Source organism: Nematolebias whitei, chromosome 1 (genome assembly GCF_014905685.2).
Source record: "Nematolebias whitei isolate Nwh7 chromosome 1, NemWhi1, whole genome shotgun sequence".
Taxonomy (NCBI): domain Eukaryota; kingdom Metazoa; phylum Chordata; class Actinopteri; order Cyprinodontiformes; family Rivulidae; genus Nematolebias; species Nematolebias whitei.
Genome location: NC_056498.1, coordinates 25502312 through 25514567, shown reverse-complemented (window position 1 = coordinate 25514567; position 12256 = coordinate 25502312). Strand labels below are relative to the sequence as shown.

General features: G+C 42.7%; 1 protein-coding gene across 1 annotated transcript in view; it reads left to right on the top strand.

The window, feature by feature from the left end:
- The first annotated feature begins 8411 nt into the window (after positions 1–8411).
- The window catches only part of LOC119420863 (receptor-type tyrosine-protein phosphatase S), a 167108-nt gene continuing 163263 nt past the window's right edge, over positions 8412–12256 (top strand). Inside the window, exon 1 of the mRNA XM_037688615.1 lies at positions 8412–8931. The gene's annotated coding sequence lies outside the window, so the exon portion shown is untranslated. The remainder of the gene's footprint in view (positions 8932–12256) is intronic.

The window sequence follows — 12256 nt, the reverse complement described above, 5'->3', positions numbered from 1 at the left end:
TTGATAACCTTTGGCATTCTTTCCTGCATTTGAATCATATTTACATAGTAACTATCAGTGCTACACTTTGACTGACCCCTCAAGTTTATACAAGTAAACGCCTACAAGGCATGGCAGTATATCAAACACTCTTAATTCACACAATAGTAATGTACTGTCATTGGTAAATACAATATTTTCCACAAGGTGCTTTAATTGAGTTTGGTCTGTGAAGAGAACTGAGAAAACTTGATGCAAATGATGATTTGTCTTCACATTTTACCAATGGGGTGTTCTACTTTTGGATCATTCTAAATCAAGGAAATCTGGTTTTATAACGACAATGTCCCATTTCAGTCATAATAAGTCAATGTCTAGACGAGTGGTTACCTAAGTTGGACACCCACAATGTTCCAACCTTTCTAAAATGTGCACAAAACTGTCAATCGTAGGTATTGTTAGCATAAAAGGCAATATTCCTACTTGATCATGTCTAGAAGCATTGTATGGTAACACATTCATCAAACAATAATTAATACAAACATTTCTTTAAAATACACATATCAACCACCACCTTGCATACCAAAGTTTTTAACAAAGCTCTGTTAGCACTCAGAGTATGTGCTTGTGATGACCACACCAAATTTATCTCAGTATCTGTAAAGTTGACTGAGTAATAGCCATTTGTGTTTGCTAAGGACATTTGGTTGTGGTGGCCAGCTTTGAAGTTGATTCCACAGGTTAATTAGTTGTAAATGTACATCCATTGATGGCCTTTGTGTCAGTAACACCTGTTCAGTTGTTCATGAGACATTTTGCTAACAAATAAACAAGCGCAAATATGGATTTCATGGCAGCTGGTGCTTAGAAAGGCAATGATGGGACCGCTCATGTAAGATATCCACCTGTTTGAGTATAGCAGTGAGTGGACTACTGGACAAACAGTGGGTGGTAGTGAGGAGCTCACACATTCTTCTATGGAGGAAACTTTGTGTTTGGGGTTAAAGCATCTATATGCCACTTAACTCTAACAGAATTGTGTTCAGGCTTGTTCAGATTCATAGAGTCCCTTACCCCCGTTTATTAACGAGAGCTGCTGGATTTCTGATAATATTTAGATATAAATTGAATTTAAATCTAACCAATTATGTAATTTTATGCTATAGGAGACATTTGCTGATTGATTTTTTTTTTTTTTTTCACCAAGAATGTCTGTAAGCTAAAGAGCTTTAAATCTTTGGCAGTGTTGAATATTGTCTGCATGTCTTCTTCAGAACTTGAGTACCATCCACTAGCCTGTGCTCCTGGGGGGGAAAAAGAGGAATATTTTCCAGTCACTGTTGTGAAAGTCTGAAAAACACCCAGCAGCTTTAATCTACAGTACATTCTGCCTTCAGACAAGACCATCTCACTCCCACAGTGCTTCCTCATAACCAGCGGTCAAGGGCAATAGTTCACTTGAGAGTAATTTCATCAAATTTCTCCATTGTTCATTGTCAGAAACCCAACTATTTCTTCTGGTCTAAGAATCTACTTGTGCGGAGTATCAAATTCTGCCCTTAGGAAATGGAGCGGGGTATAATTTACAGGTATAATTTCCCATCAGTTACTCAATCAGATGCCTTGACATGGATTAGTGCAGGTATGGAAACAGATCTGCTGACTTCAGAAACCTGTCTCTCTCTCTGCCTCTCAGAGAACTATTGTTGGATGCTCAATGTTTGTGTCTTCAAGGCCAGGTTGTTCATCACTGTGTTTGGGCGACTGCCACAAAAGCAACTTTTCTCAAAACACAATTGGTCATAGTCATCTGTCTCCCTGGGCCATTGCCGTTATTTTTCTCCAACCCCACATCAGACAACTATTGCACTTGACTGTGTTATGAGCACTATTATCCTCAAGTGTTGTGCAACATAAGGTTTATTCTATGTGAATGTGTATGAATCTGGTCATAGAACAGGTATTTAAAAAGAATAGCCTGATCATAAGATGTAAAATATGAGTTTATGGATCAACAGACTGACCTAGAGGAGCATAAAGCAGAACACAGTTCCCGCAAAAAGACTGAAGCATTGGGATTGATAAAATGCACAAAATGTCAGATGAAATACCCCCAAAGAGACATGCATGCACATTTAGGCCCACTATGACAACATAATCAATACAAATGTCCCTACAGGGATTTTTACTGGCTTTTAGTGATGGGTTTATGGTGACCTTAATGCAGGAGGTGACAGTTTTTAAATGGTTGGACATTAATTTAACTAACCAACAACGTAGTCTCTTTTTGCCAGATTTTTCCTCTTATGCTTGGAGATTAGTGGTGGAAAAACATGATTATTCAACCAATACATAAATGATACATGTACTTTGGCTGTCTTTGTATTCAATTGTCTAATTCTATTTTTAGATAAAAATGTTAGAAAAGGAGTAATTGAAAAAATATGTATTAATTTTTTTAGGCAGGAACCATGAAGAAGAGAGTCTAGGCAGGATGGAGTGGATGGAAAAAAGTTTCAGGAGTGATTTGTGACAAAAGGGGTGACAGCAAAGGTCAAAGGAAAAGTTTACTAGACGGAGGTGAGACCAGTATGTTGTATGGTTTAGAGACAGTGACATTGACAAAAAGACAGGATAAAGAACTGGAGGTGGCAGAAATGAAGATGTTGAAGTTCTCCTTAGGAGTGACAAGGATGGATAAGATTAAGAATTAGGTCATCAGAGGCACTGTGCTGTACCTCTGATGATCTCATTGGTACCTGTATAAATAAAGGCTAAATGAAAAAACTATTGGTTGAACAACTGGGAGATAAAGTTAGAGAGGCCAGACTGAGATGGTTTGGACATGTCCAGAGGAGGGACAATGGGTATATTGGTAGAAGGATGTTAAAAACGCAGATGCCAGGAAAAGAGAAGATAAATGGATGCAGTTAGAGAGGACGTAGTTGGAGTGAGGACAGACAACACGGAGGACAGAGTGATATGACTCGCTGTGGTGACACCTGAAGAGGGAACAGTCCAAATAATATGAAGAGAGCAGAAACCGTACAAAACATCCTGTGTAACACAGTAAACAATGCAACCATTGCTTTGCCCCTTGGACTTCTAGCTTGTGGCTAAATTGCAGGTTTTTTTTATCTCTTTAGGCTGTAAATGTAAGCTAAGGCTTCTTAAATGACTAATATGCACTTGACTAATGTCTACTCTGCTACAACAACAGAAAAAATTATTAGATTAACCTTATTTCCATTGTGGGCTGTCAACCACCCATCAGACTGATAGAGTGGTGCCAAAAATAAACTGAACCCTTGCAATGTGGAATTTACTGTATCAGTCACTTTTCATTGTTTTGTGTTTTTGGGAACCATACCAAAATCTTAAATGGCCCGTTTTGTGGACTGTGGCTGAGATTGCCGAGGTAGTTAAAAAGCTCCAAGGCAGTAGGGCTCCGGGAGTGGATGAGATTCACCCTGATTTCCTTAAGGCTCTGGATGTTGTGGGGCTGTCTTGGTTGGCACGCCTTTGCAACGTTGCGTGGACTTTGGGGGCAGTGCCACTGGATTGGCAAACTGGGGTGGTGGTTCCCCCTTCCAAAAGAGGATGTGCTCCAATTATAGGGACATCACTCTCCTCAGCCTCCCTGGTAAGGTCTGTTCAGGGGTACTGGAGAAGCGAGTCTGATCGTTGGTCAAACTTCAGATCCAGGAGGAACAATGTGGATCCTGTTCTGGCCGTGGGACACTGGATTTTACCCTCACTAGGTTTCCTCGAGGGGTCATGGGAGTTTGCCCATCCAGTCTGCATGTGTTTTGTGGACTTGGAGAAGGCATTCGACCGTGTTCTAGGGCTTTAACAGACTACTTGAGTAATTGACAAGTCTATCGAGTTTTTAAATTTCATGTTGAGTATTCGCAGTGACATCATTACGTCGCAGTTATGTCATTGCGTCACGTGTCACGTGATCCGCACCGGGCTACTAGTAGAAGCTACCAAATGGATTCCTCCCAGCAGATGGACTGAGTGGAGCAGGCCCAGTCTTGGCAAACAGGTAGAAATGCATCAGTAGTATGGAAATATTTCACTAAAGATTAGTAAGGAAACAGAAAATTAATCAACTTCCTGACCGTTTGGAGCTCGTTGCAAACCAGTGTTATACCATTTTCTGTGACCACCGTATATTGTGACCGTAGGGGGCGGTGTTGCATGCACTGTTGCAGATCACAGAATACGGTGTAACACTGGGTCTAATGACCGAACCAGAACTAGCTTCCTCTGACCTTGTTTCACAAACAAAAAGCAGAAAATATTCATCTCTAAACCTATAAAAAAAACCTATGAACATATTAATCTCTAAAACTAAACCTAACCACCACTGCTGAAGGTGGTGTGGGGCGGTTGTCCGCCCCACTGTTTTTAATTTCGTTTTTGACGTGCTGCACGTTTCTTCACTTTTGCAGCTTAATAATAAAAACCAATAGTTTTGTTTTTCCTGTGACTTATTTTGCAGTATGATAACTGGCAGGAGCATAATATACTCTCCCAATGTTTTGTTGGTCTTTTTTTTTTTTTTTTTGTAAATAATAAATTGGTTTTTTGCGTTTTTATTTTTTCATCTTGAGATCCTATGACGTCATCAACTACTCGAGTTCTACTCGAGTTTTATCAGGTTAATGTTGAGTTTAAAAATTATGTAGTCGTTCAACCCCTACCATGTTCCTTGGGGTACACTGTAGGGGCTGCTCCTTGAGTATGGGATTGGGGGCCCATTGTTACGGGCTGTTCAGTCCCTATACAAGTGATGTGAAAGTTTGGTTCACATTGCCGGTAGTAAGTCGGACCCCTTCAGGGTGGGAGTTGGACTCGGCCAGGGCTGCCTGTTGTCATCGATTCTGTTCATAACTTTTATGGACAGAATTTCTCGGTGCAGCCAGCTGGCGGAGGGTTTCCGGTTTGGTGGCCTCAGGATTCCATCTCTGCTCTTTGCAGATGATGTGGTCCTGTTGGCGTCATCGTGCCATGATCTTCAGCTCTCACTAGAGTGGTTTGCAGCCGAGTGTGAAGCAGCTGGGATGAGAATCAGCACCTCCAAATCTGAGGCCATGGTCCTTAACTGGAAAAGGGTGGATTGCTTTCTTTGGGTCGAGGGTGAGGTTCTGCCTCAAGTGGAGGAGTTCAAGGATCTCGGGGTTTTGTTCACGAGTGAGGGAAGAATGGAGCATGAGATTGACTGATGGATTGGTGCAGCATTTGCAGTATTGCAGATTCTGTACCGGTCCGTTGTGGTGAAGAGAGAGCTAAGCTGTAAGGCAAAGCTCTCTGTTTACCGGTCTGTCTACGTTCCTACACTCACATATGGTCACGAGCTCTGGGTAGTGACCAAAAGAATGAGATCATGAATACAAGCAGTTGAAATGAGTTTCCTCCACAGGGTAGCAGGACCCTCTCTTAGAGATACGGTGAGAAGATCAGTTATCCGGGAGAGACTCAGAGTAGAACTGCTACTCCTCCACATTGAGAGGAGCCAGTTGAGGTGGTTTGGGCATCTGGTAAGAATGCCCCCTGGGTGCTTCCCTAGGGAGGTGCTTCGGGCATTTCAGACTGGGAGGAGACCCCTGGGAAGACCCAGGACACGCTGGAGAGACTATGTCTCTTGGTAGGCCTGGGAACACCTTGGAATCCTCCCAGAAGAGCTGGAAGAGGTGGCTGTGGAATGGAAAGAGATGTTTGGGCCTCCCTGCTCAAGCTACTTCCCCTGTGACCCGACTTTGGAATAAGCGGAAGATAATGGATGGATGGATGGTCCATTTTGGGTAATGGCAAACATTGTACGGAACCGTAAAGAAAAGAAACACTGCAGTATGTTGAATTAACCTATTGGCCCTCGGGTTCAACCCATATTGTTGTTAAAACCGTTTGCTCCACTTGCTCCATTGATCAGGTACCAACAATAATTGTTTGAAATGTCAACCAGTGTGAATGTACATGCTAAACCACATGCCTGTGTGAGTAGCTACCCTAAAATCTTAAGTGCATCACAATTTTGTCATTGAAGTAGCTACACGCTGACAACTTGTCTGCAATGAGCTGAAGTGGAACCGTTAAAAGAAAGAAAAGTAAAAAACAAAATCCACACAATTTATTTCTCGTAGTGATGCGTCTTTAGATTACAATTCTGTGCATGGCTGCCCACTATCTTGTGCGTTTGTTTCTTTTGGAAACTGCGACGTCCATGAAAGAGTCATTTGGAAGTGAGTTGAAAATGTTTTAACTGTAAACTTGCTGGTCTTGCAGAAGTTTTGCATAGCATATCATAGTTTCAATGACCTCTACTCTTCTTTCTCTTTCATACTTTTCTCAATAATAATATTAATTGTAAATAATAACATATAAAAAGTAAAGTGGATCGATGTAGTTCAGAAAGGGATTCCCCAACTTCCATGCTGTCAAATCAATATATGACAACATAACAAATGTTTAGTACCACTACTGAAGTTATTTTATAGCTTTTAAGGTGTGCCACCCCAAAATTTTCAGTTGGCCCCACATGGCCACTTCAAAAAGAAAACAAAATGTCTGGATGTACCACTGGTGGTGAGGTACTGTTTAACTTTAAAACATAACTTCACTTCAAAACTACGACGGAGCTTTAGCGCCACCCTAAGAAGAAGAAGAAAAAAAACATGGCCACACTAAGAAACAATAAATTAAAAGCCATAAAATTACGAGAATAAAATCGTAGTACATAGTCGTACGAGACTTGTTTTTTTTTTTACATCTCTCGTTTATTTTTTTTCCACGAGTCGGATCCACAACGCGACCTGTCAATCAATCCAGTAGGTGTGTCAGCAAATGACCATTCCGAAGCTAAATGAGTTGTAATATTATCCGAACTCCGACACGATAAAGCAGGGTTTACCGCATTTTAACTGTGGTAAAATTAAGATTTTTTTTGTTCAACTTTATAGTTATTGACGCTCTTACTCAAAACTTGCTCCAGTACTGCCACCTGCTGTTGAGTTTTTGTATGCTGCTTCGGGGATGCATATACGTGACGTCATTACGTCATGACTTTCGTTTTTGTTTCCGTTTGAAAATGGCGCTCAGTGAGCGAAACTGTGTGCGTGCAGCTCTGTTAGAGGTCTTCAATAAGAAAGAGGCTGAAGAGACCCAGCGACTCACCAACACGCCTACTGGATTGATTGACTGGTCGCGTTGTGGATCTGACTCGTGGAAAAAATAAATAAATGAGAGCTGTAAAAAAAATGTCTCGTACAACTTTATTCTTGTAATTTTATGGATTGTATTTTTTTTTTCTTAGCGTGGCAATGTAATTTTTATTTTTTTTTTTTAGCGTGGCCACGCGAAAAATAACAAAAACATTGCCACGCTAAGAAAAAAATTACAAGCCATAAAATTATGAGAATAATTACGAGAATAAAATCGTACGAGATATATTTTTTTTTTACAGCTGTCGTTATTTTTATTTTTTCATGAGTTGGATCCATGACGCGACCTGTCAATCAATCCATTAGGCGTGTCAGCAAATGACCAATTCGAAGCTAAATGCTCCCTACCTGCAAGAGCTGGAACCTTACAGTAAGCAGGTTCGAAGTCCTGATATTGATAATAATCTGATGCTAATGTGCTAACGGATTACACAGCTTCTCTCACTGAGCGCCGGTTTCAAACGGAAACGAAAACGAAAGTCATGACGTAATGACGTCACGTATATGCATCCCAGAAGCAGCATACAAAAACACAACAGTTGGTGGCAGTATTGGAGCAAGTTTTGACTAAGAGCGTAACGTTTAACAAACTTTCATTTTATCACAGTTAAAATGCGGTAAACTCTGCTTTATCGTGTCGGAGTTCAGTTATTACAACGCATTTATTTTCGGAGTGGTCATTTGCTGACACGCCTACTGGATTGATTGACAGGTCGTGGATCCGACTCGTGGGGAAATAAAAACCATTAAGGACAGCCAGCTGTAAAAAATAAATGTGGTGGGGAGTGGTGGCGCAGAGGTTAGGGTTCACGCCCCGGCCCCGACAACATCAAAATTGTGGGTGGGGTAGGTGAAACACCCACACTTGCCTCCACCCTCATTCGCCCCACTCTGGGCCCATGAGCAAGGCCCTTAACCCCCACCATGTGCTCCCTAAACAGGTCTCTCTTGAAAATGAGTTCTCGTGGCTCAATGAGACTAACCTGGATAAATAAAGGCTAAATGAAAAAAAAAATAAAAATAAAATCTCGTACGACTTTATTCTCATAATTGTATGGCTTTTTTTTTCTTAGCGTGGCAATGTAATTTTTAAAGCTCCGTCATACAAGAGAACCAGACTATTCTTTAGACCACCATTGTAGAATGGTCGGAATGTCCCTTTAATACAAAAAAACCCCGCAGCTGTGTAAGTTCACCTTCCTGCAGAGGAATTTTCGGGGTGCTGGTGGCTCGAGTTTACATGGAGGGGCAGAGTGACGTCACAAGAAACATTCAAACACCTTCTTACTCCGAGGCTCGTGCTCGGGTCTAAAAAAAAAAAAAAAAACAAGAGGGAGAGAAAGAGGCAGGCACGGAGAGTGAGGGGTGGTGGGAGGGCTGTGAGTCCCAGTCACACCGCACTCCCTCCAAACACAACCACAGTCTCGCCACGTTCAACCCAGAGAAGACCTAACGAGCAGCAAGAAGCACAGATTACATGGCACGCGCCGCATGCGCGCGAGCCCCTCTAGTAACGGACAACTAAACTGAAGACGCGAAACCCGAAAAGAAAAAAAAGAAAAGAAAAGGAGCCTGAGACGGGATTTTTAAATCTTCCCTGGCGTTATTTTAAATTCCTCTGGACTCTGCTGCCATTAACTGGATGTAAATAAAACTCCGAGCAAACAAAAAGAAACCAACAAACACGCCGCGCGGAGGCTAAGTTTGACTTCAACATGGTGACAAGGTAAGACGGTTTTTTAACGAGCGTGCCACTTTGTTGCGGTGCTTTCAGGTGCCTCCGAGAAGTTGGTTCAAACAGCTCCCGGTGAATGAAAGCCGGGGTTCTTCACGGGGTTGTTTCCGTTTATTTACCGCGCGCGGCGATAAAGGTGGATGTCGTGTAAATAGGAGCAAACGACAGCTAATCTTTCTCATGATGTGCAGGTTTGTGTCGAGACGAGCCACTATTATTAAAAATAGCCCGAACAGAAGCAGTTCGAGCGTTTATTTTGAGCTCCCTTGAAGCTGTCATGCACATCCAGCCCCAGCGCTGCATCCTGCTGGAGTTGAAGAAACCATCCCCGCGACTGGATTGTGAAGAATTCTTCAAAGTGCATTCCTGCAGGTCTCCAGAGATCCCTCGCTTCTTATTTTAGAACACGTTTATGTATTTTTGGTGATGCTGGTGGGGGTGGGGGGTTTAAAGTTGACTCCTTGAAAAGTCAATGGATATTTCCAAAAGACCTTTCATTGGGTGACAGTGGGGAGTCTTGCAAAATGCACTGCCAGGTGAAAGTGGGGATTTCTGTCCACCTGTGCTCGGTCAGTGCGCCTGAGGAGCCACTAGGGGACTTCATTGCTCCCAAAGCAGAGAGGGAGCATGCAGGTACAAGACATGCAGCCTGGGTTTTAGGACATACATTCAGAGAAACGCAAACATAATTAGAAACCTAAAACCGTAGTTCTCCATAACCATTGATGCAATAAGGACTAAAGGCATCTTACTAAGCTCAATAAAGAAGTAGAAGTGTTTGAAAGGTTGGGTTTTTATTGAGGTGGGGGGGGGGGGGGGGGGGGGACGGCAAGTAAATTGTTTTGTTTGCTGAAGCATTTCCAGGTTTAAAGCCAGTAAGCAACTCTGGAGAGAGCGGTACCCTCAGCAGTCTTCGTTTGGACGTCTTCTGTGTTTTACGGTCTCTGGGTCTCAGGACAATTAGCAGTCGTTGCCCAATTTTTTGACACGGCACAATTAATGCTGCCACCCCAACGTTCGATTTCCAATTTCGCTGGTTCTACAGCAGAAAAGGGCAGAAGGAATGAACGGAAACACGCCGAGGTGGGGGATCCGTTTTATCCCAGTGTCTCTGAAGGTAGAGAGTGGTTTAGTTGTCAAAAATTGGCGCTGGTGGACGTGGGTTTGCTCAAGCCTTTTTCTTTTTCATGTGTTACTTCCAAAACCTCAAAGTTGTATTATCTTGTTTTGGGATAGACTTTTGGTCATATGGGGAGTTAAATGAAGAGATTGAAAATGAAGTTGACGTGCCACTAGCTTGCTTTTGTGAGGTCAAGTTGTCCAAGTCGGTAAACAATGAAAGGTACGGCATCTGGAAGGGGTTTAGCCTATTCTTTGTTTACCACCCAGTTCTCTCTGGGTCACGGTTCTTGAACTCTAGCATATTCTGAAATTACATTTTCAATTTTTGGACAGTTCTATACAACAAACAGATTTGTTTTTTCAAAGTACATGTTGGGCAAAGAATGTCTTCCTTTCAGGAAACGTTTCCAGTACACACTTACATACTTTTCTTGAACAGAAATGCACAAGATGTTTACAAGTGTTAAGTCATGTAGACCGTTATCTGATCTTAGGACTACACTGTCACTGAGTAGTTTTTCTTATTCACATCACTCTCAGGGACCAAGTCGAGCCCTCTTACAAACAAGTGCGCCTGCACCTTACAGCCTTATTGTCTCAGCACAGGCAAGTGGCTCTGACTCACTGGTCTATTTTCACAAGTAGACTGAGAGGGGGGGGCACAAAAAAAAAAGAAGCCAGAAAGAGTTTTGTGCTATTCTGTGTGCTTTTTGAGCACCGCTTCAGGAATTCCAAGGCCACGGCCCCCATTACAAGTGTGGAATGAGAAATCAACACTTACATTACCAAAATGGATGCGTAAACATAGAGGCTACAATTATCAGGCGCCGCGCTGTTGGAACTGGAGGAGATGGAGTGCCAATAGGTCTGTTAGCCATCACCCCCCCCCACCACCCACCCACCCCGCTGCCTGCCCTCTATAATTCAGTGGGTGTATTCTAGCTTATTTTGTACTGACGATGGTCCTTAAAAGCTTCCTGCTGACTGGCAGGCCGGCCTTCTTGTTGGCAGGGTGGGTGGTTGATGGATGTTTGACCGGCGGATGTCATTTTAGGAGATATATGGCACATTTTAAGTTTCCTCCCCGTTAATCAGCTGATGTTTTGTCAGGGGCCTCCTGCCGACTACACTTCACAGAGGCTGGTTTGATGCGATGTGACGAGTGTGGGGGGGCAGCAGCCTGATTTTGTACTATACGTCAAGCTGCAGCACAGCATAATGAAGTGATCATGACTTTACCCTTGGTTCACTTTGGCTCCAATCCCGCTGTGTATTTCCCCCTCTATTCACTCGCTTCACTCACTTATTTACTTGGCAAGCATTTCCTCCCATAACCTCTAGTACTGCATAACTAGCGTCAAGGGTGGGTTGCTAGATAAAAACCACCGCTACGGGGCATTGGTTTTACACATGGGGAGGAACACTAGGAGTTTTATTTTTTATTTTTATTGATATTCAAGTTGCCAGTGGGTTGGAATAATAAAAAGTCTATTTTCACGCCAAGGTAAAAATCACCTCTACTCTCCGTCGCCGTGTCGGGGCAGGAAGGCTGAGGTGTAAATATTATTGTCGGAGGGTTGAACTTGAGCCTACAGATTCCCCCACTCTAACTTTAGTTTATGCTGTTTTTTCTTCCTGTTACGTTGTCTAAAAATTAAGCAACATTGAAACAAATAACCCATCTCCACTAGCAGTTCGTCTTGATTTCACTGCCCCGCTTGAGAAATTTACTTGCGTACATTGTAACATCAAACCACCATGTCACTTTTAACATAGCTAAACACACGCCGCCTGAAGGTTCTTCCTCCAGGCCACATGTACAGAGTGGTGGTGGTGGATGGGAGCACTATTTTGGCAAACAGGGAGAACTTCTTTGTGCCCCAGCTGTCCTGTGCTTGCAGATTGGGTTTCAGAAGATATGACGGATGCCAAAGGCCTCTAGACAGTTGTGAAGACATAAGAGAGAGGAGCGAGTGTGTTGGTATGGATTTGGATGGGGGAGTCAGTGGCTCTGGTAGTGAGTTCTAATTTTGCCCTTGACCTCGATTTTGGATTAACCAACAGTCTGTCACCAACAGCAGGTAAAACTAAAGGTTCCAAGTCTTGGCCAACAAGTCTTGTTAAAAATGAATCAAGAATAAAAGCAATGGGGTGATATTTTGTTTAATATTTCCCTTTGATGCCATGGCCTTTG